This window comes from Otolemur garnettii, unplaced genomic scaffold, assembly GCF_000181295.1.
Source record: "Otolemur garnettii isolate 467f Iridium unplaced genomic scaffold, OtoGar3 scaffold00055, whole genome shotgun sequence".
NCBI classification, from domain to species: Eukaryota; Metazoa; Chordata; class Mammalia; order Primates; family Galagidae; genus Otolemur; species Otolemur garnettii.
In genome coordinates, this window is record NW_003852450.1 from 9,663,858 (window position 1) to 9,673,942 (window position 10,085).

Consider the following 10,085-nt stretch of genomic DNA (forward strand, 5'->3'; position numbering starts at 1 on the left):
CTTGGAGACAGAGTCTCACTTTGTAACCCTCAGTAGAGTGCTGTGGCATTATAGCTCACAGCAACCTCAAACTCTTGGGCTATTCTCTTGCCTCAGGCTTTCTAATAGCTGGGACTACAGGTACCCGCCACAGTGCCGGCTACTTTTTAGAGACAGGGTCTTGCACTTGCTCAGGCTGGTCTCAAACCTGTGAGCTCAGGCAATCCATCCACCTTGACTTCCCAGAGTGCTAGGATTACAGGTGTGAGCCACTGTACCTGGCCCCTTGCTCACTTTTCAATGTTTTCTTTTTCTTTCTTTTTTTTTTCCTTGCAGATTTGCCTGAATTCTTTGTATATTCTGGGTGTTAGCCAACCATCAGATATTTAGTGTGCAAATATTTTTTCCCATTATTTAGGTTGTCTACTTGCTCTGTTAATTGTTTCCTTGGCTGTGCGGAGCTTTTACATTTAATTGAGTCCCATTTATTTATTTTTGTTTTTTTTATTATTATCTTTGGTATCTTCTTAATTTATTTGCCTAGGCCAATATTGAGAAGAGTTTTCCAACATTTTCTTCTAGAATTATTATGGTTTAATGCCTTAGATATAAGCCTGTAATCCATTTTGAATTAATTTTAGTAATTGGTAAGAGGTGCAAATCCTGTTTCAATCTTCTTCATGTGGTTATCCTTTTTTCCCAGCACCATTTATTAAGTAGATATTCTTTTCCCCAGTGTATATTGCTGTTTACTTTGTTAAAGACCAGATGACAATGTGTGGATAGTTTTATATCTGAGTTCTCTGTTCTGCTCTATTGGTTTATGTCTCTATTCTTGTGCCAGTATCATGGTGTTTTGGTTACTATAGCTTTGTAGTATAATTTAAAGTCTGGTAAAGTGATTCCTTCAGATTTGTTCTTTTTTCTAAAGGCTTCTTTGCCTATTTTCTCATCCAGACAAAGCCTAAACTTTTTTTTTCTAGATATGAGAAAAATAATGTTGGTATTTTCATGGGAATTGCATTAAATCTGTAAATCATTTTGGGTAGTAGAAATATTTACTATGTTAATTCTGCCAATTTAGAAGCATGATATGTGTTTCCATTTGTTTACATTATTCGCAGTTTCCTTCCTCAGTGATTCATAGTTTTCTTTGTAGATATCTTTAACCTCCTTCACTAGATATATTTCTATGTGTTTTATATTCTTTGTAGCTATTGTGAAAGGTATTGAGTCCTTGATTTTCATCAACTCTTGTTGATCTATAGGAACACTACTAGTTTGTGTAGATTGATTTTGTAATCTGAGACTTTGCTGAATTTATTTATCAATTCCATGAGCCTCTTCACAGAATACATGGGGTTTTTTGGATATAAGATCATATCATCAGCATAGAGTGATAGTTTGATCTCCTTTTTCCTGATTTCGATATGCTTTATTTTATTTTATTTTCTCTTGTCTGAGGGCTCTTGCTAGGACTCTTAGCACTATGTCAATTGAATATAAGTGTTGTCAGTGTTCATTGTGTCTTATTTCAGTTCTGAGTGAGAATGTTTTCAACATTTCCTCATTCAATATGATGGTAGCTTTGGGTTTGTTATATTTGGCTTTTTATAATTTTTAGATATGTTCTGTCTATGCCTATGTTGCTAAATGTTTTCATTAAAGGGTGAAGAGTTTTTTTCAAATGCTTTTTCTTCATCATTTGAGATAATATTTGATTTTTCTTCTGCTTATGTGGTAAATCACATTTATGAATTTACATATGGTAACCATCCTTGCATCTCTGGCATAAAGGTGAATTATTTTTTTCATGTGCTACTGAATTTTATTGAGAATTTTTGCATGTATATTCATAAAGAATACTGGGTATAGTTTTTGTTATTCTTCACTTTGATATTCAGGTGATAATGGCTTCATAGAATAAATTGGGGATGATTCTTTTTTTTACCAATATTATATTATAAAATGATTTATGCTGTATGGGTACCAATTACTTTTTGTGATGACGTTTTGTGGCCCTATGGTATCAGATGTAATATCTCTTTTTATATTCTGCTTATTTGGGTCTTTTTTTTTTTTCTATTTCTGGCTAATCTGGTGAGAGGTCCAGCAATTTTGTTTACCTTTCCAGAGAACTAACTTTTTGTTTCTTTATAATTCTGTATTACTTTTTTGTTTTTGATTTCATTTATTTCTTCTCGACCTTAGTTATTTCTTTTATTCTGTTGAGTTTGAGTTTGGTTTACTCTTCCTTTTCTAGTTTCTTGAGATGATTCCTTAGATTGCTTATTTGTGACCTTTCTGGGTTTTTGGCATAGGAATTTAAGGTTGTGAATTTTCCCCTTAGAACTTCTTTAGCTGAATCCCACAGATTTTGATAACTGTATCCCTTTTTTCATTTAGTTCAAGTAATGTTCTGATTGTACAGTAATTGTACAACAGTAGGTTGTTTAATTCCTATGATTTTGTATAGAATTGAATGTTTCTATTGGAATTGATTCCTAATTTTTTCCACTAGAAGACACTTGGTATAATATGTAATTTTTGAAATTGTCAAGATATACTTTATGGCTTGAAGTGATCAATCTTAGAGAATATTCCATGTGCTAATTTGAAGAATACATGTTCATTAGTTTTGGGGTAGAATGTTCTATGAATGACTGTTAGGCCTCTTTACTCTAGAGTCCTGTACAGTATTTTTTTTCTTTATTTTGTTCTTAGAGCATCTGTCCAGTTTTTTCAGTGGGGTTTTGAATTCCGAGGCAATTATAATGTTATATTGCTCTTTATCATTTTGTTCAGATCTAGTAGGTTTTGTGTTATGCATCCTTACACATCTTTGTTAGGTGTATAAATGTTTAGGATTGTTAGATTCTCTTGATGAATTATTCTCTTAACCATCTTATAATGACCACCTTTGTCTTTTTTCCTATTGTTGATTTAAAGTCTATGTTATCTGATATGAGAATGGCTATACCTGCTTTGTTTGATTTCCATTTGAATGGAATATTTTTTTCATCCCTTACTTTTAGTCTGAATGAGTCCTTGTAGGTGGATGTGGGCACCCTTGCCTCCTAACACTAATTCATAAATCTCTCCTTCACCCCTGAGCAAGGCAATTGAGACCTGGGGCTATGGGATCTGGCCTACAGGCCCATCTCCTGTACCATGAATATGAATCCTTGACTATGGCAAGAAGAAGCACACTGGTCCCAGGTTGCCCATAGGGTATCCAAGCAGGTTTGATATCCCTCCCCCCTGGGTGTATCCTGCTCTGATGGAGTTGCCAGGGAAGCAGTACAAGGGAGGTCTGTCAGGCACGGAGCTTGCATTCCAAGCATCCCTCAAGTCTGCTACAAGACCCCAAGTGGAAAGGCCTCAGTTCCAGTTTTGTGGATGCCTCAGCATTGTGGCTCAATTGTCTCTCTCAGCAGCCATGAATGGGGAGGAAAGGGGCAAAAGTATCTGGATGGAGGAAAGCTAGTATTCTGGTGTTGTCCATCCCTCCCTCTGGGTGTCCCACTAAGAACGTCCAGGCACTGGAGTCACACAGATCTCCTGGAACCCACTATTCCACTGCAGACCCCAAAGTCTGGGCTAGAGTTGGGAAACATCTGTGTGGGAATAAGCAAGATGAAATCTGAGGAGTTGAAGCTCCCGGGGGGAAGACAAAAGTGCACAGTAAGTAGTGAAGCAACATCCTGGCTCACATCTGTAGTGACAAGAGGTACCCTAGGGAGGCTCTGGGAGCTGGGTATGCTGTCCAAAAGAAGCTCTCAGCTCACTGGAGGCAGCAGCCTCTGGGACCTTCAGCAGCTGGGCAACCCACTGATTGTCAGAGATAAGAGAAAGAGAAAGCAAACTGCACCTCCTACCCTTCTCACTGGACTCCATGTCTCAAGGGGGTTGATCTCTGCTGATACTTTGCTCATTCCTATGCTGCTCTGCAACTTCTTCCCATAGTCTCCCAAAGGTTTTGGTGCTACCCTTCCTTTTGACTCACCTTTGAGCTATGTTTTTCTGTTGTTTTTTTTCTCTTTCATCTAAAACAACTTCTTACTTAGATGCTTTAGCAGCTGGTATACATGGTCAGCCACTTTCCTGACAATCTATTAATTTATATTTAAACTGGAAGTATTTTTCAAGTATTCCATACTTGCCCATTCTTTATTTTTCTATAGTTTTGTGGGTTTAGTTGAAAGCCTACTCTTAATAAATTAACTTTTACTTGGTGGTATTGGGAATGCAGAGAATTCCTACCTTCATGGGGATTATAATTTATTCATAAAGACATAAAAATCAAGTTATAATAATGTAAGGCAGAAAATAAACAACAATGAGAATACTTTCATTTGTTGAACAACTCTACTATTCTAGGCTGTTTCCATGTGTTATCTCCAGTCCTGTCAACAAAAAATGACTAGCAAGAATTATTGTTCTTAACAAATAAATGATGGCCTGGTGCAGTGGCTCACACCTATAATCCCAGCACTTGGGAGGTCAAGGCAGTTGGATTGCTTGAGCAAGAGCGAGACCCCCATCTCTAAAAATAGCTGGGTGTTGTGGTAGGCACCTGTAGTCCCAGACGGGAGGCTAAGACAAGAGGATCACTTGAACCCAAGAGTTTGAGGTTGCTGTGATCAAAGACACTATGGCATTCTACTGAGGGTGATCAAGTAAGATGCTGTCTCAAAAAAATAAAAATAAATAAATAAATAAAATAAAATAAAATAAAAGGAAACTGTGAGCCATTAGAAAACTCACCTGTGGGCAAAAATGGGCAAAACAGGCCTAAAACCTCAGTCTATAAATTGGTTTTATATTTATGGTTATTTTTTAGCTTTTCAATGTAAATTGTAATTTTAAATGTTTTCTTTAAATTTATAGGGGCACTATGAACTCATTACAGAAAATAAGAATAAAAGAGAAACAAAATTTACATAAAAACATAAAAATAAAAGAGAAATAAAAATTTTCCATAAGCTTGCCAGAGATAGTCACCATTTACATTTTAAAGTAATTTATTCCTATCTTTATAAACTGTGTGTTGTGTATAAAAATATACATGGAGAAGTAGATATGTATGTATTTTTGTGGTATATAATTGTGATCTTGTTATCTATACTGCTGTCATATGTAGTATTTTGTTGTAAGTATTTCTCAGTTATCAAATTTTGAAAACATGATAATTAGTATTTCTATAATATACTATCTTAAGAATTTCCCACCTTAAGTTATATAATTCTGTAACTCTTTTCCATTTGTTTTTATTTTTAATTTTATACATAATATAAATATATAAATAATGCTACGTTAAATATTCTTATACAATAAGTTTGGTTCACAATTAGTAGTATATTCTGAGAGGAGGAATCACTTAAAGTGTATAAATACTTTTAAGAGTATTAATACAAATCACTAAATTGCACTGGTGTTTAGGCATGTTTAGTTGCCTTGAAGAAATTCAAAGAAGCTCTTTCTAGGTCAGGGAAGTTTGAACAAGGTATTTAGCTTGACGTGCATTACTTGGACACGTAGAATGCACCAAGGGCTCTCTGAATTGCTGGGGATTAGAAAAAGGCAATCCTGCTCCAATCAGATGTATTCAGGAGAAGTACTGTAACCCTCCTCCAGTTGAGATGACCATTTACTCTCAGGTTTTCCTCCTGAAACCTTTCTGGGGCAAAATAACCTCTTTCCTGAGGAAAACTTGCTGCATTTTGCTTATGCACAGTTTTTAAAGCAACTTGATTATCATATTCTTATATTATGAAGACTAAATCACAATACTTCTTTGTGATTTGAGCATTTCTGGAGCTTAATTCTCAATGATGGGTGAAAATCTAAAGCATTAGTGGAGTGTAAAGAAGAGAATGTTCATGTCATCATAAATGGAAAGAATGGAAAGAAACAATATGAATATTAGTGCCTTTTGTCTTTGTTGTTGGTTAAGTGCTTTACAAATGTTAATTTTACTCTCTAAGGCAGGTACTGCTATTATATCTCTATTTTACAGAAAATAGAGATGAGTGAGGCAAAGTGAAATGAAATAATTTCCTCAATAGTTTGCAGAGAGAAGTTAAACATCGCATTGCTTTGCTAGATGTTTACCAATTGTGTCTCTGTCAGTTGAAGACTACTCTGTCTTTGAAGTAGTTATTAAAGTAGTTAACTTCATCTTCACTTACAGATGAAGAAACTAGAATTTAAATGGTTTCAACAAAATGCTCATGGTTGCATGGTTAAGAAAGATTAGCTGCATTTGAATCCATACTGGCACACTCCCAAACTTGGGCAGTTTTTTCTATTCCATACTGTCTCTTCCCAGAATAAATAGTGATTTATCTTAAGACTTGTATAATTAAAACGATTTATATCATATTTATCATAAGTCCATACTTTTATTTGCTTTTTTACCATTCATCTAACTATACTAAAAATAACAACAAAGGTATTATAAAATAAAAAACAAGATTTTTCTCAATGAACTTTAATTGAAAAAAATGAATAATACAATTTGAAGACTATATTATTCCAATTTTGAGTTTTCTTTAGAATAGAAACATGCAAAAATGCAAAGGTTTGACTTTTGTATGTCATAAACAATTATAAAAGGTAATACTAGTTTTTTAAATGCTTCACCCTTTCCAAAGCCAGCATTTAAATGATGATAGCAAAATCTGGTTTGAAAGTCTTCATGAGGTCATTCTCCAAAGATTCTTACCTGTAGCAGTGACTCTACCTGCCAACGGGAAGAATTTTCCTGTTTTGAAGTTGTGTTTATTCTACAATATAAGATATAATCTAAAGAAGAACTTAAAGCCCTAGCGTCGCTATGTGACTGGACATGTTGAAACCTGATAGGACCTCAGGGTAAGTGAACAGCAGGAGCCCCATCTGTGGACCCCTCAGTAATGAGTATAAACAAGTCAAGTCTCATCTCTCAGTTTCACTCTCCCCATCAGTTCAAAAACTAACAATACATGATTTGGAGCACCAGGGATATAGTAGCTCAAAAAGATTCTAAGCTTCCTTTAATATGTACGTATTAGCTACTAGGTTTATTAGTCTGTTATATACTTTGAGATTTTAAATGCCAAATCACATTTTTTATCATTGCAATAATCTTAACTGTTTACCAAACCAAACTGTGTAGCTTTGTCAGTGAAAAGTTAAGCAATCACTAAGAATTGAATCCCTAGGCCAGTATTCCTTAACTATAGAATCTTATGTGGTGCAGATATTAATTAATGCCTCTGTGCTGCTGAAAGTACTTAACCTCTTCCGTTAGAGGAAAGAGTGGTCTAACAATAAGCATTTAATACAGATCCAGTCCACAGTACTTTACCTACAATTCCAAAGTCTAAAAACAACTCTGAAAACAGGGTTTGAAAAAGATAGAGGTAAAATTTCTATAAAATACCAGAGTGTAAGTATTCAGTTAGTTGAGTATGACAACTGAATACACCTGTGTAATTTTGCACCCAAAACAAGATTTTAGCCATTTCCATCACTTTTAAAGGTTCCTTATATTATGAGATGGTCCCTTTTCCCTAGTGTGTTCTAAGAAATTGCTTTCTGATTTCTATCATCACAGATTCGTTTTGTCTATTCTTGGATTTCATATAAACAGTCATTTTGCTAGTTTTCTTTGTGTCTGTATTCTTTCATTCAAAAACCTTCTGAGATTCATCTAGATTGTATCAGCAGTTTATTCATTTTTTTCTGAGCTGCATTATATTGTACAAATATAATGCACTTTGCATATTCTTCTTTGGGTTATTTCCAGTTGTTGACTATTAAGAATAAGGCTGCTACAGTCATCCTCATCCATATCTTTTGATGGACATATATATTTGTTTTTCTTGGGTACATACCTAAGAATGAAATTACTAAGATATGGATTAGATATTTATTTATTTATTATTTGTTGTGGTAAGACATTTATACTCAATTCTTAATAGGATTAAAATGTATTATTGCATTATGCACATTAGGTGAGGTCCCAAATACCCTCCCTCCTCCTGGCCTCCTAGATTAGATATTTAGATTAATAAGGAAGTACAAAAATAGTTTTCTAAAGTGTCCATATCACTTTGTACTCTCATCAGCAGAGTACGAGAGTTCTAATCACTCATCCTCACCAACATTTTGTATTGTTGATTGCATTTGGTATTGTGGACTTTGACCCATCTAGTGAAGGTAAAATGATATCACACTGTGGTTTTAATTGTGTTTCCTGATCATTAATGATATGTATACTATCTATTTATAAATTATGTTTCATGAAGTGGATTATGCTTTTTTGGCCCATTTTTAATTGTTGCTTTGTTAAGTATATATTTTGGAAATAAGCTTTTGTCAGATACATGTATTACAAATATTGTTTTTCCACAGTCTGTGACTTACCTTCTAACAGAAAACTGAACATGTTAAAATAAGTTTGAGTAAATTCATTTAATAGGACTTGCTGATCCAAAATAATGTGTGGCTAGTCTTTATATGTCACTTAGCATCAATATTCAAATGTTTTGCTATAAAAATATTATTGTGTCACTACTATTCAGTATACTTATAGAAGTTCCAGCCAGTGCAATTAGGCAAGGGAAAGATATTAACCACATCCACGTGGGGGCAGAGGAGGTCAAACTCTCCCTCTTTGTCTGTGATATGATCTTATACTTAGAGAAACTAGAGATTCAATCACAAGACTCCTGGAAGTGGTCAAGAAGTACAGTAACACCTTGGGGGTGTAAAATCAATATCATAAATCAGTAGACTTTGTATATGCCAATGACAGCCAAGTTGAGAAGCAAATCAAGGACACAATCCCCTTCCCAGTAGCTTCAAAATGAAATGAAATACCTAGGAATATACCTAACAAAAGAGGTGAAGGGCCTCTATAAAAAGAATTATGAAACTCTAAGAAGAGAAATAGTAGAAGACGTTAACAAATGGAAGAACATACCATGCTCTTGGCTGGAAAGAATCAACATTGTTCAAATGTCTATATTAACCAAAGCAATCTACAGATTCAATGCAATCTCCATTAAAATAACAACATTATACTTTGAAGAATGGAAAAAAAAAACACAGTTCTTCATTTTGTATGGGATCAGAAGAACTCCATATGATGAAGGCAATTCTTACTAATGAAAACAAAGCTGGAGGCATCACTTTACCAGACTTCGGGTTATATTATAAATCTACAATGATCAAAACAGCATGGTATTGGCACAAAAATAGAGACATAGACATATGGAACAGAATAGAAAACCAAGAGATTAAACTAGTCTCTTATGGCCATCTGATGTTCGATAAACCAAACAATGAAAAAAATAATCCTTATTCAATAAATGGTGCTGGGTAGACTGGATAACCACATGTAAAAGACTGAAACTAGACCCACACCTTTTAGTACTTACAAAAATTGACTCAAGATTGATAAAAGATTGAAATCTAAAACAGGGTATGATAAAAATCCTAGAAGAAAGTATGGGAAAAACTCTTGGTGATGTCATCCTGGGAAAATATTTTATGAAGAAGACTTCCTTGGCAACCACAACAACAAAAATTATAAACAATGGGACTTACGCTGAAAAGCTACTGCACAGCTAAGAACACAACAATTAAAGCCAATTTGCATGTTCTGAATCTGACAAAGATTTGATAACTAGGGTTTATAGAGAACTCCAATTAATCAACAAAAAAAGAGCAAACAATCCCATATACCACTGGGCAAGAGATATGAATAGAATGTTCTCTGAAGAACAGAGATGAATGGCTAATAAACATATGAAAAAAATGCTCATTGTCCCTAATCATCAGAGAAATGCAGATCAAAACCACATTGAGATATTACCTAACTCCGTGACAATAGCCCATATCACAAAGTCCCAAAGCTGCAGAACGTGGAGAGTGGGGAACACTTTTACAGTGTTGGTGGGACTGCAAAATAATACAGCTTCTTTGGAGGGTGATGTGGAAAATCTTCAAATAACTCTGAATAGACCTTCCAATTGATCCTGCAATCCTATTAGTAGACATCTACCCAGAAGAAAAAGTATCATTTTATCATAAGGATATTTGCACTAGACTGTTTA